The sequence below is a fragment of the Eurosta solidaginis genome, chromosome 1, assembly GCF_040869045.1.
Source record: "Eurosta solidaginis isolate ZX-2024a chromosome 1, ASM4086904v1, whole genome shotgun sequence".
NCBI classification, from domain to species: Eukaryota; Metazoa; Arthropoda; class Insecta; order Diptera; family Tephritidae; genus Eurosta; species Eurosta solidaginis.
The window spans coordinates 262,241,201-262,258,223 of NC_090319.1; the positions used below are offsets into that span (position 1 = coordinate 262,241,201).

Below are 17,023 nucleotides of genomic sequence, written 5' to 3' on the forward strand. Positions count from 1 at the left end.
CCTTCTTTTATTAACTACGGTATCTATTTGCTTTCTGCCTAATTTTTTAATCTGTCTTACAGCCTAAATAAATATTATAAATTAAATGTACTACACTGAAAGAAATGGTGCCAGTAAAATCAACAAATCTGTTCTGTTGTTCTTCACTTAACGGAGATTCGGTGAAATTGATCGAATTATGGTTAATTCGATCGAGTTATTTTTCAAGCGAACAAATTAGTTTAGTTATTTCAACAGAAGAGAAATTTTCGCTCTTACGTTAACAAAATTTTGTAAAATTGACAGATTCCTAATCAATATAACTGATTTTTCTGTTAACACAACTGATCTTCAAGTCATTTCAACAGCGAACAACAGTCAATGCATGAGCAAATTTCAGAGAGAATTTTACGCTCACTGCGATCTCTACTTTGTACTTATGAATATGGTGGTACTTGTTTCAAAAAAAAAAAAAAAAAAACACCAAAATAAGAAAACCACCAAATCGAAAAAACACACAAATTGGGAAAACAACAAAAAATTAGTTTTTTAGTTATCAATACAAAACAAAAAAGCCATTTTTTGAATTTAATGTGCATAACATTGCAAAAAATTATGCGATACTGGGACACCTATTTATCGGGTACAATTTTGCTACTTCTCCTCCAAGCGAAATGCAAAATTGCGCCCACTTTTTTCAAAAGTTTTGTTTGAACAAACATGATTTTTCCAAAATTAGTAATATATTGTTCAAGTTTTTACGAATTTTCACTCATGCGAACGAATCTAATAAGATAATAAAAACATCCTTTTTTAATGTTGATATTTCCGACAGCATTAAGTTTGAGTAGTTTTGGAATCGTTTCAAAATAAACTGTTACGAGAATTAACCTTGCCGAATTACATGTATAGTTACTCCATTGGTGAATTACCTTCCAGCGATTTCATTCTTTACTTTTCTATAGCTTACAAGATCTATATTTAAAATGTTATGTGCAACATTTATACTACAAGTTTTGTTCGAAACAATCACGTTTGGCAACTCTACATGCGAGAGAAGAAATTGAGAATGAGCTGCAACTGAAAGAATTGAGAATCAGTTTCATTACTATTATTTTCATTTATATTTGAAAAGTAAAGTAACGCGCTGCGAAGTTCAAAACTATAAATTAAATAAATTATAAAAAATAAAATTTGGTGAAAGTGCGTTTAATAAAACAAAGTAATAAAGTGTATAATGTGTAATGTAAAGTTGAAATAAAGTTCTTGAAACCGACGCCAATGTGATTTAACAAACGGTGCATGCCCTTATTTTCGCTAGAGCATGTACTAACGCGTGTGTGAATATGTAAGTAGCATATATACATATATGTATGTAGCAAGCATGCGTATTTATATATTCAAATATTTACGCATATATGTATATGTCAACATACTTTCTTACAAAGCTGTCGATGGTAATTCGGAACAAGTTTTGTTTTTTTTGAATTCAGATTTAAATTATTATTATTTTAATTAATATTACTTAATATAGCAATAAAATCAAATCATTAGAAATGAAATGTAGTTATGTGTAATTTATACAAATAAAAAAACTACGTAAGTTTAAAAATATATTTAACCGGCTTTAATTTTTTCCACAGGTATTAATGTCATAGGTCTGAACAGAAAATTCTGTTGATGTAAAAGTTTACACTATTAATCTATAAAAAAACAGAAATATCTGTTATTTCAATAGATTTCACTGTCAGTGTCATTTCGACAATAACAGTTTGCGCTGGTTATTTCGAATGAACAGACATCCCTTTCATATTAACCCTCCGTTAGATTGTGGCGTCTGGCCAGACGAGAAGGCTTTATTTTCGTGAATAACTTTACTACTACCCACCCGATCATGAATAACTTTAGTGACTTCTTAAGTTTAGAGGCGGTCATTATAAAAATTCCGAAATCGAAATTTTTTTATTTTTCTTTTATCAATTTTTTGTACCAAAGTTGATTATGTCACATTTTAGCGTTGTCGTCTGGCTAGACGGACATATAAGCAAACCTAATATAAACGCACGCAAGTCATTTTCTGTCAAAAATGTCTCATGCACATACAACTTGTATGAGAGCAACCCAAATTGAATTTGCTGCGTGAAAACCTAAATCGATTTCCAATTTTTGTTCTGTGTGTCATTTAGATTTGACGTTTGCACACATGCTTTACATTGTCGCAACGCATGCTTATTTGGGTTGGGGCAAAAAACGCCGGTTGTTTGCGTGCGCTAAAAAAACGCAGTGCGGTTTTATTAGGTTGGCTTGATAGCCTCATAGTTCGTATTCATTTCAAAATTTATCAATAAAAATTCAAACTTACTTCTGGGTAGTCGCAGTGTCCGACGATTTTCTTCAAAATTTTAGTAAAAATTCAAATATTTGTGGATTTTGTTTTATCTTTTTTTTGTACCAAATTTGATTATGTCACTTTTTAGCGTTGTCGTCTGGCTAGACCATTGTGAATTCATACAAGTGAAGAATCTTCCTATTCCTTTATTGCCATACCTACCTGTCAAATAATAGCTGACAGTGAGAACGGCTGTCGCGGATGGCCAGAGAATGGAAGAAAGGTTTGTTTTTTGCTTGCGGTTATTAAACTTTGGTTGTTTATTTGACTACTAAAACGGCCAATTACGAATCAACGATTTGTGCGCAGTTGATTCAAGATCTTGTTGCGATGGATTAAAATTGACAGAAATTTCCGTTGAATTTCGGTTGATTTTACCTGTCTTTTTCTTTCAGTGTACTAGTCACTCTTAATGTAGATCAAATATCACACTAAGTATGTAGAAACACGCGTTAGAGAATTTAGTTTAGATTCAGAATGTATTTGCCTTAACTTTAGTCTCTCTAATACTCTAATATCACAATGGAGAAATATAAAATTGTGTATTTATTTAGTCTAGTGACGTATGTTAGTTCAGCAGCACAATATTAATAGTATTTTTTTGTTAATTAATTCTTTTCACGTTCTAGTCTGCAAAGTTAAGTAAATCGCAAACAGTTTTTTGCTAAACAAATTTGACATGTTTTAAGGAAAACAAATTTTATTGCTCATATAATTTTTTGGTGAAAAAAGTAAGGCAACAGCCAAAGTTCTTTTGCATAAAAGGCTTTAGCAGTATTTACTCTGATTTGGGAGCGCTGAGTATATCACAATTTTACGGATGAAAGTTACAAAAAAAAAAACTCTCAAACATTTTTCGGAAAATTTTTAAATCTTTAAAGAATGTGTGTGAAGAAAAAACAAAGTTGAAAGTATGATCCATGGGATTGAGCTCGTAACTTCTGAGAATTTAAAAAATTGGTAGACATATTTTTAAAACCCACTATAACATTAGCAAATTATTAGGGGTATTCGCTTTGTCTTGCGAACAGTGCACGACATGCACGGATTGTAAATTAAATATATGCAACGAATTGTTTGAAATGAAATACAACCCTGCTTCAACGGTATTCCTCTCAATCTTCTAATTTCGTTCATGAAACGATTGATCAATTGTTTTTCATAATTTCTCATTGTATTTTATAAGCCAACTTTTTAATGCTTAGGATATCAATAATTCGTTCAATCTGTACACCTTGAAGGAAAAAGCGAATTCCCTTAATGGCTTTTTGTTTATAAACTCTCTACATATTTGATTTTAAAATTCTTTAGACAGCAAACAAAGGCACATGTTGTCTCTATACATGAATTGCATGCACAGTCTTCCATTGGAGCCAATCTTCAATATAGGGCGTTTTAACTTATATAGGGTGATGCATAACTAAATAATGACATTGTGCGGCGTCATAGGTTAAAAATTCCTGTAGACAAAATCTGCCTTTTGTTAATGCCTTCATAAAATTATACTATTAAAAACGAAAATAATATGGTATAGGAAAGTTATAGGGTAAAACAGGGTGGCGTAAAATAATATTTGTAAAATAATTAAATTTTTGTTGATGCTTAGACTAGTTTGATATCGGTAAGATTATAGTCGTAAGATAGTATCATTTCTGACCAGTTTGATGTCTGTTGTTGTTTTCGATATAAAAAAATGGCACTGAAGATGGCAGATGAAAGAAATATGTTTTTCTCCAAATCAAAACTGAGAGGTATGATGGAATATCGTTTCTATATATATAGAGCAACATGTTGTTTTTGTTTTTATCCGTCTGTCGTATAATATAAATTGCATTATGGAGTAAGCTCAAGTCCAGGGATTTATCTATGGTCGATTTTTTAAAATATGCATTAATGTATGTAAAAGAAATTTCGTCAAAAAGTTTTGAATAGAGGGGTGTGGCAGCGCTGAAAGACGAAAAAATTTTAAACAGTTAAATTTGTCGACCCATAAATCGCATTATATTAAAACTTGGTAAGAGACGTATTTACATTAGTAGACGTGCGTGCTCAACAAGAATTGTGAAAGATAATTTGAGCATAGAACTTACGCAAGAGATAGTTACTGCCTGAAGTACAAGCCAAACAGGTAGCTGAAGGCCGAATAGATTTTTGATGCCCTACGAAGCTTTTCTTGTCACCTTTGGATTAAAGAAAATTATACGAAAATGTTTGTGGTCATAAGAAAAGGTAGAAAAAAGGAAAGGTAAATATAACAAGTAAGGAAGTCTAAGTTGAAACCGAACATTACATACCCATACACTTGAAATGCTGTTGTTGTTTTGTTTTGTGTGATTAATAGTGTTACAAGGCTGCGCAATAATACATATACATATGGTTCCATTCTAATTTCACTTCGAGTTATGGCTCCCGAAACGTAGAAAATTGCTTAGTCATAAAGGGGAGGTGCTACGCCTGTTTTTTTAAATTTGAAGTTTTTCCTATTTTTTGTTATATATCCACTTGGGAAATGAAATACCATTGATATAAAGCTCTTTTTTGCAAAGATATCTGGGGTATTCCATCCCATTTCGACCAATTTTGAACCCGACCCCTTTAGAATTGGCTGAAAGTTTTTTTTCTTTTTCTAGCTTACGAAAGACGTTTTTCAGAATTTTTTCAAATTTTTTCATCCAACTCAAAAAAAGTTATGAATTTAAAAAAAAACACCGTTTTTGTTTTCAGAATGCTATAACTTGATCGTTTGGGATCTTTTGGTTTTTTTTAAATTTGGTTTTAAATGTACTTTTTGGAAAAAATACAAAAAAAATTTTTTAAGTTTTTTTTTTGTAATTTTTCAGTTTTTCGAATTTTTTCGAATTTCGCCATTTTTTTCTAATAAAATGGGCCGTTTTTTTTTTTTATTTAATTGAAAAAAAAACTTTAAAAATTTTTTTGCATTTTTTCCGAAAAGTACATTTAAAAAAAAGGTCCCAAGCGGTCAATTTTTGAAAAAGTTATAGCATTTTGAAAACAAAAACGGTGTCCAACTCAAAATAAGTTATGAATTAAAAAAAAAAACGGTGTTTTTTCCAAAATGCTATAACTTTTTCAAAAATTTACCGTTTGGGATTTTTTTTTGTTTTACATTTTTTTTAAATGTACTTTCCGGAAAAAATACAAAAAAATTTGTAGTTTTTTTTTTAATTTAATAAAAAAAAAAATCGGCCCACTCCGGGTTTAGTGGGGATGATTGCAGAATTGATTGAAGTTTTTTATGAGAAAAAAAATGGCGAAATTCGAAAAATCTCGAAAAACTGAAAAATTACAAAAAAAAACTTTAAAAAACTTTTTGTGTTTTTTCCGAAAAGTACATTTAAAAACAAATTTAAAAAAAAAAAAGATCCTAAACGGTCAATTTTTGAAAAAGTTATAGCATTTTGAAAACAAAAACGGATTTCGTTAAAGGCGAAACAATGGCGTTTTCTTATCACAGTAAAGCTTGTAAGAACTCCTGGCGCTGGCGCATTTCATTTCTTGACGCCAGCGCTGCCAATTTAGACTACGGTGTAGCGCCAATTCGCCGCTTAAGGCGAATTAAACTTTTGAGTCGCTTTGGCACCTGTGTCCCTTTGAAATAACGTACGCTGAAAGTTCGCCTGCCACAAGGAACGCAAGAAAACTCAATTTGGATTTGTTTTCATTGACTAAATTTTAAAAACAAAAATTTTTTTCCCATAAGACAATCTTTTCAAACAAAACAACAACAACAAAACAAAAAAACCAGACCTGTTCTGTGTAAAATGTCCACAGAAAAGATCGCGAGAATGGAGGCGGTCTCGCGTCTATCATACACCACTCAGTGCAATATCATATATTTGATCCCGACATCGGCCGCAGAGACAATGTCCTGGAACGTCAGGGCTTATCTGTCCGGTCAGGCGATGTAAACCTAGAAATCATCAACATCTACATCCCTCTTGCCACCTGCTGCCCCAGTCGATACCGCCCTAATATTAGTGAGTTACTCACTGGCGACAATCGCATTAGCTTAGGCGATTCCAATGCCCATCACAACCTATGGCATTCAAACTTGCAGGCGGACAGCAGAGGTGAGATGTTGGCGGATCAAATAGAAGAAACGGAGACGCCCCCACTCGTATGGTAGGAAGCTGTCACAGTTCGCCAGATATATCAATCGTGACTGGCAGCCGATGGTAACGTTGGCATCCGGCCACATGCCAATACTCATCTCGCTCGAGCGTACCGCCGACTTCATCATCTCTGAAAAACGCACTTTCATAAACTTTAAAAAAGGAAAGTGGGAAGAATATAAATCCTTTACAGACATCCGCTTTGCTGTCCTCCCTATCCCGACTGATGCTCGCCAAGGGGAGCGTGCTTTCCCGACGTCTTCCCACCGGAAGAATTCCCGAAATTCGGTCTCACTTTGTGGTGGAGGCCGCAAATTTAGCGAGAGAACGTGACCTTAAAAGACAGCTCGAACCCGACGACCCCAAATAAAGTAAATAAACCAACACATCAGATTGCTTGTGGATGAACACAAGCGGGCGAAATGGGAGGAGCATCTAAGAAGCTGTAACCCTCTGCCGGTGTCGGTAAACATTGGTCCACCGTAAAGTCCCTATCGAATCCGTCCAAGCATAACGACAAAATTTCCATCGCCTTTGGGAATAAAGTGCTGTCGGATGCGAAAATATGCGATATATAATGCATTCTATGCGAATATATAATGCATTCTACGGTAGAGAAAGCTAGACGCAGGGCCAACAGACACGCGCGCAAACATAAATTCAGCGCGTCCCCAATTACCATCACCGCCAATGAGGTTGAGGATGCCATCGGTCAAGCTAAACCTGCTAAAGCGGTGGCCCCTGACGGCATAGCCATACCGATGCTTAAAAGTCTAGGAAATGAGGGTTTTAATTATTTAGCACATGTCTTCAACCTGTCTCTTCCCATCTTTGTCATTACCGAATAATGGAAAATAACCAAGGTGGTCCCGCTACTAAAGCCTGGGAAACCAGCTAACATAGGAGAGTCATATCGCCTGATATCTCTCTTATCGCCGGTAGGAAAGACGCTTGAAGCCATTTTACTGCCCCATTTCAAGGCAAATTTGCCATTATCCTCTCATCAGCATGACTTTAGAAAACTATGCAGCACTACCATCGCGCTAAATGCCATTAGCACCCAGATAAACTGCGGTTAAAATCAAAATTCCCACCATATAACAGTACTCGTTGCGCTAGACCTATCAAGAGCTTTTGATACGGTCAACTATGCCACTTTACTGCAAGACCTAGAAGGGTCTACCCTTCCCCCAAGTCTTAAAAGGTGGACCGCAAATTATCTGGGTGGATGCCAGGCATCGGTGCAATTTAGAAACGAAACATCTAAGCCAAGGAGAGTTAAACAAGTGGTGCCACAGGGTGGTGTCCTATCCCCACTTTTGTTTAACTTCTACATATCAAAGCTACCTTCGCCACCAGAAGGAGTTACTATCGTTTCCTACGCCGATGACTGCACAATAATGACCACAGGCCCAGGCCCACAGATCGATGAGCTATGCAACAAAATAAACGGCTACCTCCTTGATCTCTCCAGTTTCTTCACCTCGCGAAACCTGACATTATTACCGACTAAATCATCGGCGACCTTATTTACAACATGGACGTCCAAAATGTCGACCATTTTAAACGTCCACGTCAATGGCACTACACTACCGACTGTCTTACAACCCAAAATCTTGGGTGGACGTTCGATCAGGATCTACATTTTGGTGAGCATGCAGCCGCAATTGTACCTAAAATCCAGAGCCGTAATAAAATCCTCAAATCTCTTGCTGGCAGTACTTGTGGAAAAGATAAAAAACGCTCACTACCACTTGCAAAGCAATTGTCCAGCCGATTGCGTGCTATGCGTCCCCGATATGGTCGCCAAGCCTAAAGATAACCCATTGGAAGAAGCTACCGGCCTGCCAAAATACTGCCCTCAGAACCGCCACGGGTTGTCTCCTTATGTCCGCAGAACACCATCTACATAATGAGGCGAGAATACTCCCAATAAGGGAAAGAAATGAAATGCTAACCAAACAGTTTCTGTTGAATACCCAGAAACCTGGGCATCCCAACAGACATCTGATTGATAAGCCACCACCGCTCAGGGGCTTAAGGAGTCATCTCCGTTAGCACTATGAGGAAATTCGGCACCTAAGAACACATCCGTGTGAAGCCAAAAAACATAAACAGGTCCTTGGTGAACTCCATAAACAGGCGTCGGACCTCTATGTCAGGAATTGCCCGGTGAATCCAGTACTCAAAGAACAATACCCTAAACTTGCAGAAGAGGAACGCACACTCCCTAGGGAAACGCGAGTCACTCTAGCCCAACTTCGATCTGGATACTGTAACAGGTTAAACTCTTACCTATCCAGAATCAACCCCGACACACAAAATGTATGCCCTGCTTGCAATGTGTCCCCACATGACACCAACCATCTCTTCAATTGTAATGTGGAACCAACGCTTCTAACACCTCTCTCATTATGGTCGACTCCTGTTGAAACAGCAAGTTTCCTCGGACTCCCGTTAGAGGACGTTGATGACAATTTGTGATCGGTCAGACCTATTGGACGCAAGTCGAATGTGTTTGTGCCTTCATGGTAGTGTTACCTATGCTGAAAATGTGAAATTATGTTTGTTGTTATGTTTGTTATGTGATTTGGAATGGTAAACATGTGCTATTAATGTGAAAAAAAAAATAATAAAAACTATTTCTTTAAAAATTTCGTAAAGTTTGAATGCACAAAAATTTAAGTCATACACCATCACTATTCTTATTGAATTTTGGTGAAAAGACCCCATGGTGAACAAAAACACTAACATTTTGTTATAATTATTAGCGTCGAAATAGAAAGAGTGGAATATTTTGCTCACTTAAAATTCATACATACATAGGTACAAATATTCATTCATGTATACAAAAGAAACAGGGTCAGCGGCATCAGATATGCGACGGATGAACGTACGTACCTACCTACATATGCTCAACTGCGTGCTAGGAATATTTTATGAGTTAAGTAAGTATGTGTGTATATAGTAGGTGTGCGATACCTCGATCAAACAGCGATCAACTAAAAAAATCGCAGTGTTTATAAAACGTGAAAAACTGACTGCCTCCTCCATAAGCACTAATGCAATTTTTATATTTGGCAAATACTTTTCTCGGTTATTAGTGGAGGTATTAGTAATTTGAGTATACAGTTCGGAAGGTATTGCATTTAAACCCGAGGGTACTCAAACTCTCAAAATTTAAGATTTTTGAGTTAGCTCCCTATTGATCTAGGTGCGCGATATGTATATATTTATTCAGTAAATGAAGTGGTCGATCGCGCTATTATTACGATCGCAAAATTTTGAAAATTGAATTAATGTCGCTCATTTGCTGCAACGTCGCCATAACTCAAAAAACACAATTTTCCAGGAGAGCCATTCAAAGATTTAACCTGCCATATGTTGAGCACATAAAGGCATATTTTCATTTTTATAACACGTGCTAAATTTTTAACTGATCACGGAGTTTTTTTTATACAACATGGATCATGATATTGGGTACGTTTATATGTTATTAACTCAAAAGTCATATTTTTTGAGTTATGAGACGTTGCAGCAAATGAGGGATATGATAACGCATATATGTACATTAGGGTGGTTACAAGGTATATGGTGAATTTTAATTTTTTCTATCTTTCGGGGCATCCTCCTAAAATATACCAATACATCAGATAATGATTACTGCAAAGTTTCAGGCCAATCCGATAATGTTAACACGTGCCTCATTGAGGTCGAAGTTAGGAAAAACAGCGATTTTTCAGAAAAAAATTTAGTGTTTGGTCAGTAAAAGCGAAACCATTTATGCCAGGAACTTCACTCGTATATCATTCGATAGGTTATTTTTAGCAGTATTTGGCATTTATCCGATCATCATAAAAATTAATACAAATAAAATTATCGAATGATATACGAATAAACTTTGGCCTCAATGAGGTACATGTTAACAATATCGGATTGGCCTGAAACTTTGAGATAATCATATTCTGATCTGTTGGCATATTTTAGCAGGGTGCCCCGAAAGATAGAACAAAAATTAAAATTCACCATATACCTTGTAACCACCCTAATGTACATACATCTATAACTGCGCATGTATGTGAATCTACCGGCTAATTTAAATATTTACATTCGGAAGCGACATAAAGTTGATTGATTTATTTACTTGCGTTAGGAAGTAATTAGATTACGATAAAACAAAATTGTTGAAAACGATTATATATAATAGTTTTAAATGTAAACTTCATAGTATGTCATTCTTAATATCATTTACGTGATTGACATACAATAATTATTTTTTGTTATGCTATGCAATTATTCTTGAGATGCAAGCTATGAAACTGCACAAAAAGATAGAGACGAGGCTTTTCCGGTAAGCTAAAATTAGAAAGGTTTAGAGAACGGTGGCGGCGAAGGTTATTAATAAAAATAAAAATATTTGCTTGTTTGTTATGATTACAAATCTTTCTCTGCTTTCGAGTGGTGTTATTTTTCGCGCCATAAAGTAGTTAAGCATACGATTGTTTCGACATTGACGTGACGTGAGTGTCTATAAAAAATGAGCTCCAATCTTGTTTCGGCCAGAGCTCAAATCACTTAAAATACCAATAATAAAATATAAAAATTGCTTTTAATTTATGCTAAGCATGTGGAGTGGAATGTTTTTTGGCAATCAAAATAAATAACAATAATAAAACTGTAAATGATAAAGTTTTTCAAATTGTTTATGCATATGGGGTATGGAATATTACTGGCAAAATTGTTTACTTTCGATAATGGATATTGGCTTTATTGATGAAGTGAGAACCAAACTAGCTTTGTACGAATACATATTATATGTACATATATCGGATTTTTTTAAGTAAAATTTCTTTGGTTGATTTGAAACTCGGAGGAATGAAAAGTTTCACATTAACAGTAAAAATAATAACGACTGTTCCACTATGCAGCTATAGTGCCGGCTGTATTCATCGAAATAAATGCCTATGATTATTTTCTATATTTCTTTCTTCTGAACTCAATTTTCAAATAAGCTATACAATTTAATAATGGGTTTTCAAAAAACTCGGTATGGCTTTGGTAAATTTTTGGGTTATTGGGGTTTTTTTGGATAATTTTAGAAAATTTCTTTGACTTCAGCAATTACATTTTTAGTTTTTTTTTTTGCAATATTCAATTATTTTTTTTAATTTCGAATTAATTACACAATTTTTTGGGCTTTGTAAAAAATTTAAAAACAATTATTAAACGTGGGTAATTTTCGAATTAATGGATTTTTCCCATAACTTAATTAAGAGCAGACTACTGTTTGAAATTAACTCCTTTTTGAAAAAAAAAAATGTAAAAGTTTGGTTTTTTTGGTTTTGAATTGCTTTTTATATTTCGGTGCACATTTGTTCGATTTGATAATTATTTCAAATTATTTTAATGACTACTTTTCAATTATGCGGTTTTTGGGCTTTTGTAATAGTTTAAGCAAACGTTTTTGTCTCAAGTAACTTTTACAGTGGTTTTCTTTTTATTCTTATCATTCTTCGTTTAAATTATTTAAGTTTTTTTTATCATTTGGGAAACCGTTTCGATTTCAGCATTTTTTTGTTTTGAACAAATTGTGTGTCAATTTAACTTTAACTCTTTCCATTTGTTTTTAAGGTTTAAAAAAAATTATTCAAATTGTGTAATGTTTTGTTATTGGGTTTTTTCATAACTTTATAATGTAAAGAAAACTGTTTGACATTAGCAACTTAAAAAAAAAACGTTACGCTTTTTGTGTTTTGGTTTCCTAAAATATTATACCAAATCATCCAATTTTAAATTAATTGTATATTTATTTCCTTGCATAACTTTTAACTTTTACTTTTTAATATTCCAGCGCAGGGGTAAAAACAAATTTTTCATATATCGGAAAACAACATAAAAACTACTTTTTAAAAGTTTGAGGAATATCTTTAACATTTTTGATGAATTTTCTGACGTTTTTGATAAAATAAATTTGAAAAACTTTGGTGATTTTTTTTTTGCAATAATATTATGCAAAACAACCTAAGCGCCAGAAAACCAACAAATTTTGTTTTATTACTAGTTTTCAGATTTTTTCCGATTTTCAAATCAATTGAATAGCTTTTCTTTTGAGAAAAATTAATTTTGGGAACGTCTTTTGTTTGTTTTTGTTTTGAGTTTTTTATAAAAACCGTGCAAAACCCATTCAACTTTTCCAATATCGGAACAATTTCCTGCATAGCTTTTTCAGAAAATACTTCGGAAATAATTAAAAAAAAACATGTAAGGCGCGATAACCTCCGAAGAGATCTAAGGCCGAGATTCTCTTCCAATTTGCGCCGTGCTCCTCTTGATTTTCCCTACAAATTGGCCGGACGGGACCTGCATGTTTTATGCCGACTCCGAACGGCATCTGCAAGGCAGATGAGTTTTCACTGAGAGCTTTTCGTGGCAGAAATACACCCGGAGCGCTCGACAAACACTGCCGAGCGGCGACCCCGCTTAGACAAATTTTATTCTAAGTTCTATTGTTTCTAAAATTTTGATGTTTCTTTGTCCGGGGTGTGAACCCAGGGCATACGGTGTGGTAGTCGGGGTACGCTACGATCACACCACGGTGGCCGGAAATAATTAGCTTTGATAAAATTTTGATAAAATTTTCCAAAAATTCGAATCTTCGTACCATACCAGCCTTTAAAAAGTATTTTCAAAAAATAATAGAAATCTTTTTTGAGAGGGAACAAAAATTGAATTTGGGCATACATTTTCAGACTTCATACTTTCATTGAACTGTTGAAAAATTTCTTGTTTTCTCCAAAAACAAAAAAAAATCACACCAAAGAACTGTACATCGTTGCACTCTCTCCTTTCTTTCAGCAAAACATTTTCCTTTATGCCGCTAGCTGCTCTCTAGGTTGCCTACCTCATTAAGCAAGCCGAGCGCAATTGAATATAATTACAAGTAAAATATTTTCCTATTCGGTCTAGCATTAAATGCTTTTTTTGCTTTTCAATTCACACGCTGGATAATTATCCACATATTTTGCAAACACAATTTATGTTAGTTTGTACTTAATAAATACAATAGACTTTAGTCGCGTGTGCCATGAATATTTAAGCATTTTAAGTTAGTAATTAAATAGTCAAAAGTTAAATCGTTTGAGAAATTCACGTAAAAAACTAAGACGGCGCATCTTTAAAAATAAGATACGTTACAAACAAAATTCTTTACATAATAATTATGTACATACATATGTACATATTTTTAAAATATTATTTCTTGTAAAAGTTAAATGAGTGTCACACAGAATGCTGTTTCTTTATACTTAGTAAAAATTAACAAAACATAATTCTCACTTTATTTCCTTTCTTCCGCACTGTACACTTATAGGTTTTTCTTAGTTGTTGTCTGTATGTAGATTGAGCTTAACGTCAAAATATATCCTTCGAACGTTTATGCAACAACACGAAATTTATTTTTTCTTTCGTTTCACTTTTAAAAGCAGGAACCTTAATTGGCCACGTTTCGCGCTACAATGATTGATTTGTGCGATTTCGTACTGAATTTAAAGTTTTTGCCGCTTTAAGACATCTCACCATCAATTAAATTGTGATAATTAACGCATCACAATGCGACGTCGCAGATTAGTAAAGCCGGCCGCAATCGTTAATATAACGAACATTAATCGCGCGATCTCAAAATATATGAAAATATGTAGGCGATATTTATGTATTATATTATACATATGTATGTATATCTGTTATCATTAATAAAACTACTTAGCATTAAGTGCTTCCGCTTATCAGTGAGTGAGAGTAAAGTTGACATCCAATCACCGATTGTTTTGCCATATTCGTCAAGTTCAATTGGGCCCGAACGTAAGCGATAAGCGCTACTCGTATGATAAGGTTAGTTTGCGTCGCCAATTTGTTGTTGTTATCAAGCGTATATGCACTTAAAAATGCAGCTGCATATGTAGTGATAAATATATACACGTGTATGTAATTACCTAGATGGCTAAGTGAAGTGAAGTGTAGTCGTACTTTAAGTCACTGAACATGATAAAAGTATTATTTTTTAAAAGAACTGTTGCCAGGACTCGATAGTAAATTTTCGTGCCGGAAATCAAAGAAAAAAGAAATAAAAATTGGTCTATCAAAAGACCGAAAACTTGTGGGATACCGCTGAAAATTTTAAAACAAGTATTTCATCATTGTGTTGTTTGTGGTTTATCACATACATTTTTAGAACATTCGCTGCCAGTTTTTTGTCGTGTCGTTTAACTAAAGCTTACCGACAAAAAATACATTTTTCATATCTTGCCTACGTCTTCGTAAATGAGCGTTCCGAAAGTTCTTGGAATACACATCAGGCGTTACAGTAGAAAGGATAAGCTTTCATTAAACATTTCTTTTATTCATCGACTCCAGACTTGCTTGGCTTTTAACCAGGCGTTATCTACTGGATTTCTTCTTATCTGCTTGACAGGACTCAATGAGTAGTGTGTAAAATTGAGTTATCTAGCATTAAAATAATCATTATCTTGTTGTTGTTGTAGCGATAAAGACACTCCCCTAATGTTTTGATGAGTGTGATCGATGTTGATGGTCCTCTACCGGATATAGATCCGGTACGTCCAGCGAACAAGCATCGTTGAGGTACAAGCACGACCATCTTGCGAACTATTTAATATGATCACATTGAACCTTCTAGCCTATACCGCTCGAACCCCATTACTAGACTTTCTAGTTACTTGATAAGGTCTAAAAACATGTGTTTTTCTTGCAGGACTATAAAACCGATTTTTTCATACAACTAACAACCTCGCGATTGGTAAAGTATCAGTTTTTGACCATGGAGCTACGACGGGTGGCAAACTAAGTTTTTATCTGCATTTGAATGCATAATTTCTTATTAAGCGAAATGAATTTACAGGACAGATTATGTATGACGCCGTGACACTTTGCATCGCTATCACTGTCAATCACGTTCACCTATATTCAAAGCGCTGAATGAGTGCTCTTGTCTCATACAAATTCTGGCTTACACGCGAAAATACGATTCGTTGCGCTATATAATATGCCTTCTATATTTTCACCCATTTATTACCAACCTCTGTTCTTGAAGCACTGTAGAACCAAGTTTGAAATAAACGAGCCTATCCGCTATTTGTGTTCAATTAAAAAAAAAAATTTACAGCTATATAATTGATGAACATTGCAACGATTTTCCGTCATTCCTTGTCAAATTTGGTTTGGAGACAAACCGGTTTCGCCGTTGTGTTATCTTCAGTGCCATTCGGCAAATTAACAAAACAAAATGATTTCAAAACCTTGATGCAAGGCAAACTAGGTGCATACATCCCTGTCATGTGTAGTTTAGAACTAGACCTAAAGTACCAATAAGTACTAGTTCGATAATAACAAGATTTTTCCTAGTTCAAAAATTGGAAGTGTGTGTTTTTACTAGCAATGAAATGGTGTGATCTGCTCCTGCTCTGGCTCTGAACAGGAACAAAGCATAGGGCAGAGCCGCGATAGCACTACTATGCTCTGCTATGAGTTATTTGGTGTTTTAGAGCGAGGCAAATGCCAGAATAAAAACTCCAAAAGAATTGCTCTTTGCATTGAATCGGGAGCAAAAAAATTTCTGTGCTATTTAGTCTGTTCGCATTGTTATTCAGAACTTTGTCTTCTTCACTACTATTTGTGATTGGAGCTGACGTATCGTTGTGTTGATGTTTTTATACCTTTCATGAACATGAAATGGTATATTAACTTTGGTCCGATGTTTGTAACATTGAGAAATATAGAAGATAGACTCACCATTAAGTATACCGAATTGACCAGGGCGACGAACTGAGTTGATATAGCCATGTCCGTCTGTCCGTCCGTCCGTCTGTCCGTCCGTATGTCTGTTTAAACGCAAACTAGTCCCTCAAATTTTGATATCTCAATGAAATTTGGCAAAAGGATGTATTTTTGTATTATATTAGGCATATGTCGGATCCGGTAGGATCGGACCACTATAACATATATCTCCCATACATCCGATTGTTCAGATAAGACGATTTTGGTCATTCCTGCCGAAATTTAGAAAGCAAAAACGTGAAACTCGGCGATATATATTCTAATATATCATAGAAGATATCTTGAAAAAATCACTTTGATCGGAGCTATATATAAATTAACGTTTTATAGTACGTTTTATGTTTTTAAAAAGGTAGCGGACTTGTGTCCGCTTTCATATTTATTGGTTGTGATTCAACTTAAGAATAATTACAATGAATGTCTTAACTTAAAATTACACCTATCATTGGCCATACGTCACGTTGCATTTGCATGTGTGCCCTATTTCTTGTTATTGCCCAAAATCGAACTATTGCTGATTGTTGTTTACTGCGATCGTTGCTGACTGTTGTTTACTGTGCTTATTGCTGACTGTTGTTTGTTACAAATAAATCGATGATGAAGCATTTAATGAAGTTGCGCGTGCAGGCCGTTGGTAAGGGTCAACTTGGTAAGCGGTTGCCTTAACTCTTCC

At 34.6% G+C, this 17,023-nt stretch overlaps 1 protein-coding gene across 4 annotated transcripts in view; it reads right to left on the minus strand.

The window, feature by feature from the left end:
- LOC137237231 (facilitated trehalose transporter Tret1-like) overlaps positions 1–17,023 on the minus strand; it is a 65,064-nt gene that overhangs the window by 20,287 nt on the left and 27,754 nt on the right. The window contains exon 1 of one of the 4 annotated variants that reach the window (XM_067760627.1): positions 13,837–14,066. The exons of 2 other annotated variants lie outside the window; for them this stretch is intronic. The gene's annotated coding sequence lies outside the window, so the exon portion shown is untranslated. Of the gene's footprint in view, positions 1–2,341; positions 2,366–13,836; positions 14,067–17,023 lie in introns of those variants that run through there. One more of the 4 variants, XM_067760630.1, reaches the window with a different exon arrangement.